Source organism: Macrotis lagotis, chromosome 5 (genome assembly GCF_037893015.1).
Source record: "Macrotis lagotis isolate mMagLag1 chromosome 5, bilby.v1.9.chrom.fasta, whole genome shotgun sequence".
Taxonomy (NCBI): domain Eukaryota; kingdom Metazoa; phylum Chordata; class Mammalia; order Peramelemorphia; family Peramelidae; genus Macrotis; species Macrotis lagotis.
The window spans coordinates 238610705-238623964 of record NC_133662.1 but is presented as its reverse complement, the minus strand read 5'-3'; the positions used below and the strand labels follow the sequence as shown (position 1 = coordinate 238623964).

The following is a 13260-nucleotide window of genomic DNA, read 5'->3' as shown; positions in this document are numbered from 1 at the left end:
TTCAAGGGTTTTTCCACCACTAAATTTATGATCACACATTTACATGTATTTGTTTATGTGTTTTTCATGCCTCATACCTCAACAAATAGAGGGTAAAGTGACTTGTCTTTCATTATTACAAGCTTTTTCCTCACTTTCTGGCTCATTTACTGGCAGAACCCAACACTTCCTTCTCCTTGAATGACTGGTAGGGTTTATTTTTATCAGTTTCTCTTTCAGTTGAATCTTCTCTCTGCACAACTCATGTTATTCTAACTGAAAACCTCCAACAGCAGCAGCAGCAACATGAAACTCAGGGGTGGTCAGATCCCCTACCTGAGACCTGTGAGTGTACCTGGAGTGGGTACCATGGTGGAGGGGGGCCTGGAGAAGGCTACTTCTATGACCCAGGAAAGAGTGAACTTTGAGAACAGTAGAATAAACAACCAGCAGAGAATGCCTCATTTTGCTTGTGTTTTGGAGGAATGGAGACAGGAGGGATACTACTCCAGAAGACAAAAAGAAAAGCCCAACAATTTTAAAATGGACCAATCCCATGGTCTATCCAACCTAGGGTGAAGGACCACCTAAAAAAGTGCTACAGTCTGATGTCCAGAGAATCTGTGGAGGTGGGGAATTGTAGGTGAAACTCTTGATAGCTGCCCAATATTTCCTCACCATTTCTGGATTAGTTTCTCCAAACAATTCTCATTCTCCCTTGACATATTGATACATGTAGTTGTTCCATCTGCTATCCAGATTTCCCAGAAGGAGATCCTTTCTCCTGTTCTCCCCTTTTGCTCCTTCCTTCTTCCAAGTAGCATCTTCTTCCCAGAGCTTGGAAATGGGCAGCAAATAGCAACAGCACCAATTCTGTGGCCACCATCACTGAATTCCCCTTCCTTGGGGGCTTTCCTTAGCACACCAGTGCCTCACAGCGTCCTCTCTCTGAGTCAATGACACTTTCCCCCTGGGACTTTTAATTACCTCCCAACATTAATGGGTAGATTGGGCATGAATAGTCTTATGGTATCCCTGCAGTATACCTTGTAGAATAAAAAATTATGACATCAACATCCAAAGGAATTTGTTGCACACTTTTAATCGCCTTCATGGCATGTCTGCTCATTTACATCAAACCTACCAACACTTGGATCCTTGGCACCATAGAGACAGTCATCTCTCATCTGAAAATGAAAATTTTCTTTTCTAGCAAAGCTTATGATTTGAATGAAACCAGCATATCAATTTGCTTATGGCCTTTTGGGCAGACATTTCAACTTTTATCTTGTCAAGCAATATTTAACATTCATGGGTGTCTTCTTACCACCGATCAATCCCTTTACAACAAATCCCATAGTGTTCTGATTCATCATCGAGACATCAATTGGGATCTCACTAATTTACCCCCAACAAACTAGACCACCATTCCAGAAGTGCATTTGGATGAACCTGGAATCATCTAGCCACAACCCCCAGAAGAGCGGCATTGAACACTTCTTCAATCTAACTCTGACTTATTGCCATGACTCAGATATATAAGTGCCTTATGGCTTCATGACAATAAGCACAAAATCCTTTGTATTTGAAGTACTCATCAAGAAGAAGCTGGTGGGTTGGAATCTGGAATCCTAAGCACTTTTGAAAGAGTCAAATATGATAGTGAACTGAGTAAAAGCACTGGACCCATATCCACGGACAAACCTTTAGAGAGTCTGTAAATGCCAAAGGTTTGATTCCCCTCATATCTTTTTTGTCTTACGTTTCCTTTGAAAATTCAATCCACCTTCACTGAAAAACTCTACAATGCTTTCCTGACTGGTACAATACTTGTTGTGCTAGAACCAACAAGAGAAAACTTTGAGAATTTTATCTTGTTTTTGATAGTACTGTGTTTTCCATGTATAAGACATTCCCATGGATATAAGATGCACCTTACTTTTGGGCCCAAAATTTGAAAAAAATTCATCAAATAAAGTTATTGAACTCAAGTTTTATTCATCATGAAATTCAAGGACCTTCTGCTCATAGCTTTCAGGCATCTTTAGGACAAGTCTGGTGCATAGACACATGCTTAATCCATTCAGTCCTCCTTTAAAATCAGTCACTTTTTTTTAAGGTTTTTGCTGGGCAATGGGGTTAAGTGGCTTGACCAAGGCTACACAGCTAGGTAATTATCGCCACCTAACCACTCCCTTGTTTTCACATATATTAGTCACTTATTTTTCATCAGCAATTCTTACTATCTCATGCTGAACCATCTTTGTGGACACAGGAATTCCAACTGTCCTTTGCTCTTCAATCCATCTCTCCAAATTCCCTCTCAAAACCAGGCCATTTGACTGACTTAACTCTCATGGCCTTCTTCTGTCATGGCATTTTCAGTAGGGTTTCTTCTTCTGGTAGCCAGTCTCAGATGGTTTTCTCAGTTGGAGGAGGACCAAACTGATGCTCAGTAGAACGATTTCCATTCACTTTTGCAAACTGGATCACTTTGAATTTGAATTCAGCACTGTACAAAAATCTTTTCTAAGCCATTTCTGGGCAGAACATGGCAAAACATAAGCTAATATACCGGTAACAAATGCAAAACAATGAATGCAAAGCAGGAAATGCAAGTAAAAAAATCTGCAACCACAATGTAGAATGCTATCAGTTTTTAGACCCCAAATTTTTTGAAAAAGGGTCCATCTTATACTTGGGGAAATATGGTAGTTTACTATTTTTTGCTAGTATTTTTTGATACTATCAAAATATTTTACTATTTTTGATAGTATTTTTTCTCCATTACATATTTACACCTTCATTCATGTGGAAGATTACAGATCTGCCATGAGTTAGCGAAATATGTTAAGGAGCTAGACAGAACTGATAAGCTGTACCTCGGTTACTTTAACTGCAGGAAGAGTTTCACAGTCAGACTCCCACAGTTCTGGCACGCACACTTTAGATCCGCTTGTGACCGTGTGAAGAGACATCAAGAGTACAAGTCTGATGGCAATCTAGAGAAATGGTTTGGGGATTAATATTTATCATCTCTTGCACATTTACAAGATTCTAATAGAATTTAAGTTGTGACTCTAAAAAAGAGAGATAACAAGTCTGTGTTCCTTGCCACAGATGACTCAACCATCCTGTCTTTGGTATCTTATTTATATTTTGTCAGAACTTTAAGAGATTAAATCAGCAGTCTTTGGCATGTTTAAATTACACTGTATGTAGCCAATCATCTGCACTGGAGCATAATTTATTGTCTATTATTTTTAATCAATGAAAGTTTTTTTTAGGTTTTTGCAAGGCAAATGGGGTTAAGTGGCTTGTCCAAGGCCACACAGCTAGGTAATTATTAAGTGTCTGAGACCAGATTTGAACCCAGGTACTCCTCACTCCAAGGCTGATGCTTTATCCACTACGCCACCTAACCACCCCAATGAAATATTTTATTCCCCTTTCAGGTTAGGTTGTCAGAAATATAAATTGCTATTTTGGTTATTGGGGTTCTATACTGATCAATGGCTTAATCTATTAGGAAAATGAAAGCCCAGATTATTGTATCATAAAAGATTTCCATTTAATTAATTCCTCTGTAGCTTAAATTGTCCACAATGTAATAAGGAAGAAGTGTGTCACAATTGAATTAAAAGCAATCTTTTTGAATTCCCAAGTTTAACAAAGGGCATAGTTGCCTCTCTTTTCTTTTTTTAAGCTGTTTTTTTTGCAAGGCAATGGGGTTAAGTGGCTTGCCCAAGGCCACACAGCTAGGTAATTATTAAGTATCTGAGGCCAGATTTGAACTCAGGTACTCCTGACTCCCAGGCTGGTGCTCTATCCACTGTGCCACCTAGCTGCCCCATCTCTTTTCATCTTATTTACATGCTATATTTATGAAGGCAGAGTTATTAACATATTAAGTAAAGAAAAAGAATAAACTCTAACATAATGTTACACAGTATGTTATTCAGAAAGTCAACTGATCTACCATTTATTTCATTATGACAACACAGTAACTGTACATTTTTACCCTCATTATCTCCAGATAAGGCTATATTCAGTAAGGGCTCTATCTACTGAGCTTACCTAGCTGCTGATAAATATTATCTTAATGTAAAAAAAATACAAACCAATATATTTTATAACATCTGAATAAATTTAAAGATATGTGTCAATGTAAGTAAATTATTTGAATGGGAATTATCTTTATTGTGACTAGGCTAAGAATCTGAGCAAAATTCTTCCATGTTTCATTCAAATATTCCTTTTGTATGTGAAATTTATGGGCTTCTTATCAGTGAGAAGGTTCATATGAATTATCAGTATCTTCTTCCCATATTAGCATCATTAAATTCCTCATAATTTGCCCTTCCCATCCACCCTCTCTAAGCTTCACCTAAGTGCTGTACTTGGAGATCTAACTTTCTGTTCAGCTCTGGTAGTTTCAACAAGAAAGTTTAAAATTCCCATTTCATGGTAAGTCCATCTTTTCCCCAGAAGAGGATGTTCAGTTTTGCTGGGTAGTTAATTCTGAGTTGTCAAGCAAGCTCTTTTGCCTCCCAGAATACCATATTCTAAGCCCTACAAACCCTTAATGTAGATGCTGCCAAATCCTGAATAATCCTTACTGAAGCACAGCAGTAGTTGAATTGTTTCTCTCTGGTACCTTGTAATATTTTCTCTTTGACTTGGGAGTTTTGAAATTTGGCTATAATATTCCTGGAAGTTTTTTTTGGTGTGTGTGGGGGAATCTCAAGAGGTGATTAATCGGTGGATTCCATCAATTTCTATTTTATTCTTTGCTTCTAGGATCTCAGAGCAATTTTTGCTAGATTATTTCTTGAAAAATGAAGTCCAGACTCTTTTTCTGATCATAACTTTCAGGAAGCCCAATAATTTTTAAATTATCTGTCTCGGATCTATTTCCAGGTCAGTTGTTTTTCAATGAGATAATTCACATTTTCTTCTAGTTTTTCATTCTTTTGGGTTTGTTTTATTGTTTCTTGATTTCTCACAAAGTCACTAGTTTCCTTCAGATTCATTCTACATTTGGAGGAGTTATTTTCTTCAGAGAGCTTTTTTATCTCCTTTCCCAACTGACCAGTTCTGCTTTTTAGGCATTCTTCTCCTAATTTGTCATTTGGGCTGCTTTGTCCATTTGACCTGAACTGGTTTTTTAACGTTATTTCCTTCAGCATTTTTTTTTTGGTATCTCCTTCAACAAGCTGCTGACTTGATTTTCATGACTTACCTGCATTGCTCTCATTTCTCTTCCCAATTTTTCTACTACCTCCCTTACTTGCTTTTCAAATCTTTTCTGAACTCTTCCACAACCTGAACCCATTTCTTATTTCTTTTGGAGGATTTCTATACAGAAGCTTTGACTTTGTCATCTTCTGAGTGTGTGCTTTCTTCCTCCATGGAAACCAAAGTAATTTTCTTCTTTTTCTGTTGTTTGCTCATTTCCTCAACCTAAGACTGATTTACCACACTTCCAAAGATTTGGGGTCTTTTGGGGGGATATCTCCCTGGACCCCAATTCCTTCAATGTCTAATGAGAGGCTCTGACTACTCTCCTGCCTGTATTCTAACCTGTGGATGACCACAGGCCCTCCCCTCTGCCCTGGAGTTGTGAGGGGAGTCTCTACTCCTCTATGATAGTATGGGGTCCAGACTGCAACTTGGATCTGAGTATGGACAAAGCAGCAGAGGCCTGCTCCAGGGATAGCAGTCTCTCCCCACTCCATTATCATCTGCCCCAGAAATAGCAGTCTCTCCCCATTCCATTATCATCTGCCCCAGGATATGGCAGTCTCTCCCCACTCCATTATCATCTGTGGACTGAGTGCTCTGGAAGCAGCTACTAGTTGACTCCGCAGGTTCCGGCCACAGGGCTGCTCCAGGGCCAGTGTTGGCCCAGGCTCTGTACTCATTCTGGTGTGGCAGAGTTCTCTCACTGCCTCTTCAAGCTGTCCCTGGAGATCCCTGGGCCAAGAAATCTGGAAATTGCTCCCCTTGTCATGGACCCAGGCACCCCCAGGGACCCAGGAGCCCCACAGCCTGTTCCTAGAAGACTGGAGCTTCATGGCTGCAGCAGGGCTGCGCTGTAGCACTTTCCAACCCCTGGTTATGGTGAAACAGACCTTTCCCCTGGATCTTCCAGGTTGTCCTGGAATGGGAAATTGTATTAAATGGTCTCTCTGTGGGTTCTGCTCCTCTAAATTTTGGCTAGAGTCATAATTTTATGGTTTTGGAACTTTTGGAAGATGGGTTTCTGGGAATTCCTGCCCTCACACCACCATCTTGGTCTAGTTCACTATTTTTGGATAGTATTTTTGATATTATCAAAAAATTTTACTACTTTTGAGAGAATTTTTCTCCAATTATAAATTAAGAAGGTTTTTAGCATTCATTTTTACAGGATTTTGAGTTCCAGATTTTGCTCCTTTGCTCCCTCCCTCCCTCTCATCCCCTCTTTTGATGGTTCATTATAGTTTAAACATAGGAAATATATTTTCCATAGTGGTTACAGTTAAGGAAGAAGAAACATATCCAGAGAAACAAAGATCATGAGAAAGAATAAAGCAAAAAAAAAAATTCTACAATCTGCATTCAGAGTTCAGCAGTTCTTTATCTGAATATGGATAGCATTTTAATTTATAAATCCTTTGTATTTCTCTTGAATTAATGTGTTAATGAGAAGAGCTGGATCATTTTAATGTTGTTGATTCTACATATAATGTTTTCCTACTTCTGTTCTTTTCACTTTGCATCTGTTTGTGCACGTTTTCCATGTTTTTCTTAAATCTGCCTGTTTATCATTTCTTATTGCATAATAGTATTATGAATTATACATTATATTCATATATTACAGCCATTCCTTAATTGATGGGCATCCTCTCAATTTCCAATATTTTGCCACCATGGAAAGAGCTGCCATAAACATTTTTGCACTTGTACATCTTTTTCCATTTTTTTTATGATCTCTTTGAGATACATATCTAGTAGTGGTATTGCTGAATTAAAGAGTCTGCCCAGTTTTATTGCTTTGGGGACAAGTTCCAAATTGCTTTCCAGAATGATTGGATTGGTTCACAACTCTACCAACAATTCAATTATTTTCCTGATTTTTTGCACATCCTCTCCAACATTTATTATTTTACCTTTTTTGTCATCTTAGCCAATCTGAAAGGTATGAGATGGTACCCCAGAGATATTTTAATTTTCATTTCTCTAATCAGAAGTGGTTTTGAGTGCTTCTTCATATGCCTATAGATAGCTTTGTTTTCTTCATCTGAAAAATGCCTGTTCATATCCTTTGATCATTTATCAATTGGGGGATGGTTTGTACTCTTATAAATTTGATACTTTTCTTTTATAAATGAAACTTTTATTGGAGACACTATAATGATATCGCTTTATTATCTATAGTGTCTTTTAGGAAGATGTAGTTTCCTTCCTTAACTCTTTTAATTTGTTTTTATTTTGTCTAAGATCAGGATCGCTACTCCTGGTTTTTTTTTCACTTCCACTGAAACATAATAGACACGAGTGGAAAAACAACAATCAACCATACTCTATTATAATAATTAGCTCAATTGAAAAGCTTACGGACAATATAATACTCCCTTAAGTGCAGCAGACTCCTTCCTCTCCTGCTTTTGAAAGCTTTTATTTAATAAAAAAATTAGGAGTATAATTACAATTGAAATTGCAGGTCTTTTGAAATATAATTGTGATGATATTTGCACCAATGATTAACATGATTGATGTACACCTCGGAAGAAATAGTGGATACAAATTACCTTTTGTCAATATAACCTTTCAGACTATTAATAGGAAGCATTGTGGAGAGGGAAATAATCAACAAATGAGGAGAGTTCTAAGCCTCAGAAGGGGGAGGTTCTTTGGGTCCTCCTCAGGTTCAAGCAACCTCATGGGCCATGGAGACCAACGTCCTCATTTTACAAATGATAAAACAAAGGCCTGGGTGACTGTCCCCAGATCACTTAGGTAATAGATGTTACAGGCTCAGAAACCTGGCCTGGGTTGCTTATGTCTAAGTAGGTTTAGAGGTGTGTCTGTCCCCCAGGACCCATTTTATCCTGACAATGTAATAACTGATATTGTCCAAGCTTAGGTTAAACTTCTAAAAAAAAATAAAAAGTTCCAAGGACAAGGGTCATAAAGTTTCCACAGATTTCTTTCTTTTTTTTCTTTTATTGGGAGGCAATTGGGATTAAGCATTATGACATATAACAACTAAGTATCAAATGACAATTTTGAACTCAGATCCTCTTGACTCCAGGGTCAGCACTCTTTCCATCTGTGCCACCTAAGTTGCCCCAATTTCTTTTGGAATATTAAAGATTGGGGCGGCTAGGTGGCACAGTGGATAAAGCACTGGGAGTCACGAGTACCAGAGTTCAAATCTGGCCGCAGACACTTAATAATTACCTAGCTGTGTGGCCTTGGGCAAGCCACTTAACCCCACTGCCTTGCAAAAATCTAAAAAAACAAAAACAGGAATACTAAAGATGATCCATGGAAACAGGTTTTCAACCAAACTTGAGTGAGGATGTCTATCCTAAAGAAGAGTACTCTTAATTTGTAGAGAGCCTACTGAAAGCCATGCCACAGGGGACCTGTAGTGAGTGATTGATTCATGACTTCTGAGAGAGAAATACAGTTTCTCCTCTGTTGTCAAATGAGGAGTTTGAAGTTCCTTCCATGACTTAGAACCCACAAGAGAGACCTTGACTTCACCCATGGAAAAATTCTCTCCTGAGCTAATAGGGAGGCAAATTAGAAATCAGAGATATGATGAGGGGCTAGCTTCCCTAAACACAAGGAAAGTTTAATATGAAATCTGATGATCACAACTAGTTCTATATTTAAGGGGGGGGAGGGAGATGCTTGCTTTGGCAACATATATTCCAAAAATAAAAAAGAATATGAAAAAAGAAAAAAAGGGGGACTCAGAGCCCTAATGTCTTTATGAGCTTTAATATAAGTAAGTACCTTGAGGACAAGAGCAAGGTTCCATTTATCTTGATATTCCTGGAAATGAGCACCCTATCTGAGATTGAGTAGTGAATCAAAATCGAAATTGGTTTGAGAAGTAGAATAGATTTAAAAGACTGAAATGATAGATACCAGTTTCACATTTGAGTCCTCAGAAGAGACCATCTCACTTCAATTCAAAGTCATTTGTTTCTTTAGTTTATTTGTTTATCTTTCATTAGTTGATGACCATACATGTCTATAATTTTATGGGAATCAGGATGAGGTGCTTTTAAAAGTAGGGGTTCTTTACCTTGTTTGTGTCATAGACAGCCTTGGGCAATCTGGTAAAATCTATGAGCCTTTGCTCGAAATAATGGTTTTAAATTCCCCAAATAAAATACTTGGGATTAGAAAGGAAAGCTATTATATTGAGGGCAGAGTTTGTTATTCATTTTTTTGCCCATAGTATTCCTAGAGAAGACAGGTGCTATCCAACCTGAAATTAGGAAGAAGTTCTGAGTTCAAATTTTACCTCAGACATTTATTAACTGTATGACCCTGGGCAAAGTCACTTAACCCCTATTTGCCTCATTTCCTCATTAATAAAATGAGGACACACTGGAGATGGAAATGGCAAACCAAAGACTGAACAACTGAACAGCAATAACAATACAGTGACCTTATCTGAAAGTGCATACAACATTCCACAAACCTCTTTCCTCCCACTCTTCTCACCCTAAACCACAGACAGTTGGGTTGCAGTGGTTAGCTTCCTGGCACTGGAGTCAGAAAGACCTAAGTTCAAATCTAGCTTCAGACATCTACTACTGTCTTGTGGCCCTCTGCAACTGTTTACTTAACAAACCACCAGCGTCTTTACCAAGAAAACCCCATGTTCAAAATGGTCTATGAGATCTCAAAGAGTTGGTAATGATGCTAGCATTCCTAGAATGCTATCACATTGTTTATACAGAGAAGATATCAAATAAAAAATAGTCACATTCTCCCCACAGTACAAATTTCTCCCTGAAAAAGAAAGCCATTCCCCCACAATGGTTACTGAGAAGAAAGACTTAGAGATAGGCCTGTAACCAGTTTTAATCTTGTATCTACATCTGTCAAAGAAAATGGGTTTCAGAAAATTCCACTGTCCTGACTTTCTTTCCTTGAGATATCTACTCAGAAATTCTTAGTCAATGACTACAAGTGAGTCCCCCACATTGCCTTAGCAGCTCTCATGGAAATGATAGCTCTTGGCCTTGCTTCTTATTATGGACTTGTATCTCAAAAACAGACTCAGACTACCTAGGTAGTCCACCTAGGCAGAATGGGCCCTGAGGGATGAGGGAGGGCTGGAGAAACGACCCACTGTACCATCCTGGACACTGAAATGGAAGAAGAGGAAACAGTAGAGTTGTCACTTCCTATATGGAAGACTCCTTGATCACCCTGATTCTTAATGGTCTTCCCACTGTCCACAAGGAAATAAAGCCTTTATTTCTCTGAAGATAATAGTCAGTGACCTCAAAATCAAGAATACCTGGGTTCAAGACTAATTTGTTAGATGAGTTAGAATCCATTTGGGATTCTCTTGGCAAAAATATTGAAGGCTTTGTTTTGTCATTTCCTTTTCCACCTCATTCTTAGATGAGAAAATTGAGGCAAACTGGATTAATTAATCTTTCCTAGGGTCATAATTGTTTTAGGCCATATTTGAATTCAGATCTTCTTGAGTCCAAGTCCAGCAAGTTAGCCACTGAGATGCCCAGCTGTCTATAGTGGGGGCAAGAAGTGGGGGGATGGTAAGAAGAGGGGGTTGTAGCCTTTGCAGGTGACACAAGAGGACATGATAATTTTGATTGGTGTGGTGTTAGGGCAAGTGGTTTAATTTCTTTGGGCCTCAGTTTCCTCATCTGTAAAATGAAGGGATTGGACTGGCTACCCTCTAGATCTAGAATACTCTAACATGAAGCCCTTGTCTTCAAAGAACTTTCAAAACAACTGGTTTCATCCAGGTATATCTGACTAGGAGATCAGTTTCCTCTACTGTCAAATGAGGTGTTTGATTAGGATACTAGAAGAAAGTTCCTTCCATGACTCCATCTATGAGAAGCTTTCTTCAAACAGTTTGGATGACTTCCCAGCCCAGCTCCCATTCTCTACCTTGGAAATGACTCTCGATTTCTGGTCTTAAGTACATGTTATATACAGGGAGGTGCTCTATTCAGGGGCAGAATGGAAAGCAAAGTGTGCTCATGGCCACCTAACTGCTCACTCCCTCTCAACAGCTCCCCTCTTCCATCTACTTCCCTTGAAGTGCTGCCAGCTTAACTTGGTATCATTTTTATTTCTCTGTTGGATCCTCCCCTTTTTAATCTTTTGGTTTAATGAAGCAGTAGCATGTCTCCCAACAACCCAACGACAAGAATCTGATGAGTTTTCTTGTGATGAGCATCATATGGGTGAAGTGGACTGCAATGGAGAGCAGGGAGACATGCATCTAGGCCAGTGGAGGAAATAGGGGAGAATGGCTTATTTTAGAGAGGACAGGAAACAGAAGAGGAATAGAAACCCTGCTCTACAGAGAAGGTAAAGAGGTCAGAAGCTTAAGATGATCCAATCCAAAGTTCATTCAACCCAGCGATGTCTCCTTGATAACAGTCATGCCTTGAGACACATGGTAATGAGTAAACATATTTCAGCCTGATGGATGAGAAATCCTGGGAAGTGGTTGAGGATATATGAAAGATCTTGTTATTGGGCTCAACTTCCCTCTTCTACCCCAGACATAGATTAGACATGGGCAATCCCCTAAAACCTAATGATCCCTTAAATGCCAAATCTATTGATCTTTCCCCAATCCTCATCCTTGACCTCTGTGATGCTTTTGACACTGTCAATCACCCCTTTCTCTTTGGTATTCACTTCTCTCTAGGTTTTTATGACACTATCATCTCCTGGTCCTCCTCCTGAAATGCCCTCTCTCCTTATCTGCACCTCCTGAGTTTCTTGGCTCCCTTCAAATATCAGCTAAAGTCCTACCTTCTACAAGAAGCTTTTCCAGATCCTTTTTTTTTAAAACATCAATGACTTCCTTCTGTTATTTCCAATTTACCCTACATACAGTTTGTTTGTTCATAATTGTTTGCATGTTGTCTCTCCTCTTAGATTTTAGAGAGAAGGATGCTGCTGCTCAGTTAGATCTTCACCCTTCCTTTGGGATAGAAGATAGAGTGTGGGATGTGTTCACCCACTTAAATGAAACTCAGAGATTTCTCAAGGTATGAAGAGAAAAGTTTTATTCAATTCTCGAGAATTGGACCCCCTTGCTCTGTCTTAAACATGGAGAGAGAAAAGGGGGTAAAGAGCAGGAGATCCGAGATCCATTTATCCTAGTGGGATCCCCCCCAACTGACCCATCCTCTAGTGAGGAAAGTGGTCTTCACAATTTATAGGCGTAAATTACTCTAAAGAAAAAGCCTATAATTCAAACTATTAAATCTGTTCCAAAAAGTCCTCTCCAGATCAGGTGACTGGTTGAGACTTTGTCTTCTGGTAAAGAAACTGCTTAACATTTTTACTCAGATCAAAGCACATGTTTTCTTCACGAGACAATGAGATTTTGGAGCTTATTGCAATTTACATTTTGCCTTATTGCCATATTGATGCACATACTTCACTTTAACACAATAAACTTTCACTAGTGTTTTACTCTATGAGCAAACTCCCAGTGAGAATGATCATACTGACTTAAGCTTGTAACATACATTCAACAATCACCTTAGTTCAGAGTACCCAGCATTTTAAACATGGTTTAAAAATACAAAAATAAAACATCCTTAACCAAAATGAAAATTTTCAAAATATTTCCAAATGTATCATTGATTTTCCTTTTCCTGTTATACTTATCTGACTCACATTCCTTTCCTTAAGCTAGGTCTTAAAACTGTAATTATCCTAAGAATTTCCCTTTCTTCTTCTTCCCTAAATATCCCTTCTAAATAAAACTAAAGAAACTTAATTCCTGTCTTAACATGTAGCTGTTAGCAGGTGTCAGAGCCACATACCTAACACACCTAGCCTATCTCTGACTATTAGATCCAATTCACCTAAAATTTCTTTTTCTGTTTTGCTTAGTATGCCATAGAGATCCAGGACATCAAAGGAAAATTCCCTTATAGGTACTGAATATCAGTGTCCAGGCAGAGGTCATGTGGCTAGTCAAATGTCTTAGGCCAGATTTATTCTTCCAAGTGAGACATTATACAAATGTCACTTTGGGAA

General features: G+C 38.6%; 1 pseudogene; it reads left to right on the top strand.

Annotated features, from left to right (window-relative positions):
• Positions 1–1043: 1043 nt before the first annotated feature.
• LOC141490145 (4-galactosyl-N-acetylglucosaminide 3-alpha-L-fucosyltransferase 9-like) lies at positions 1044–3005 on the top strand (annotated as a pseudogene).
• The last annotated feature ends 10255 nt before the right edge of the window (positions 3006–13260 follow it).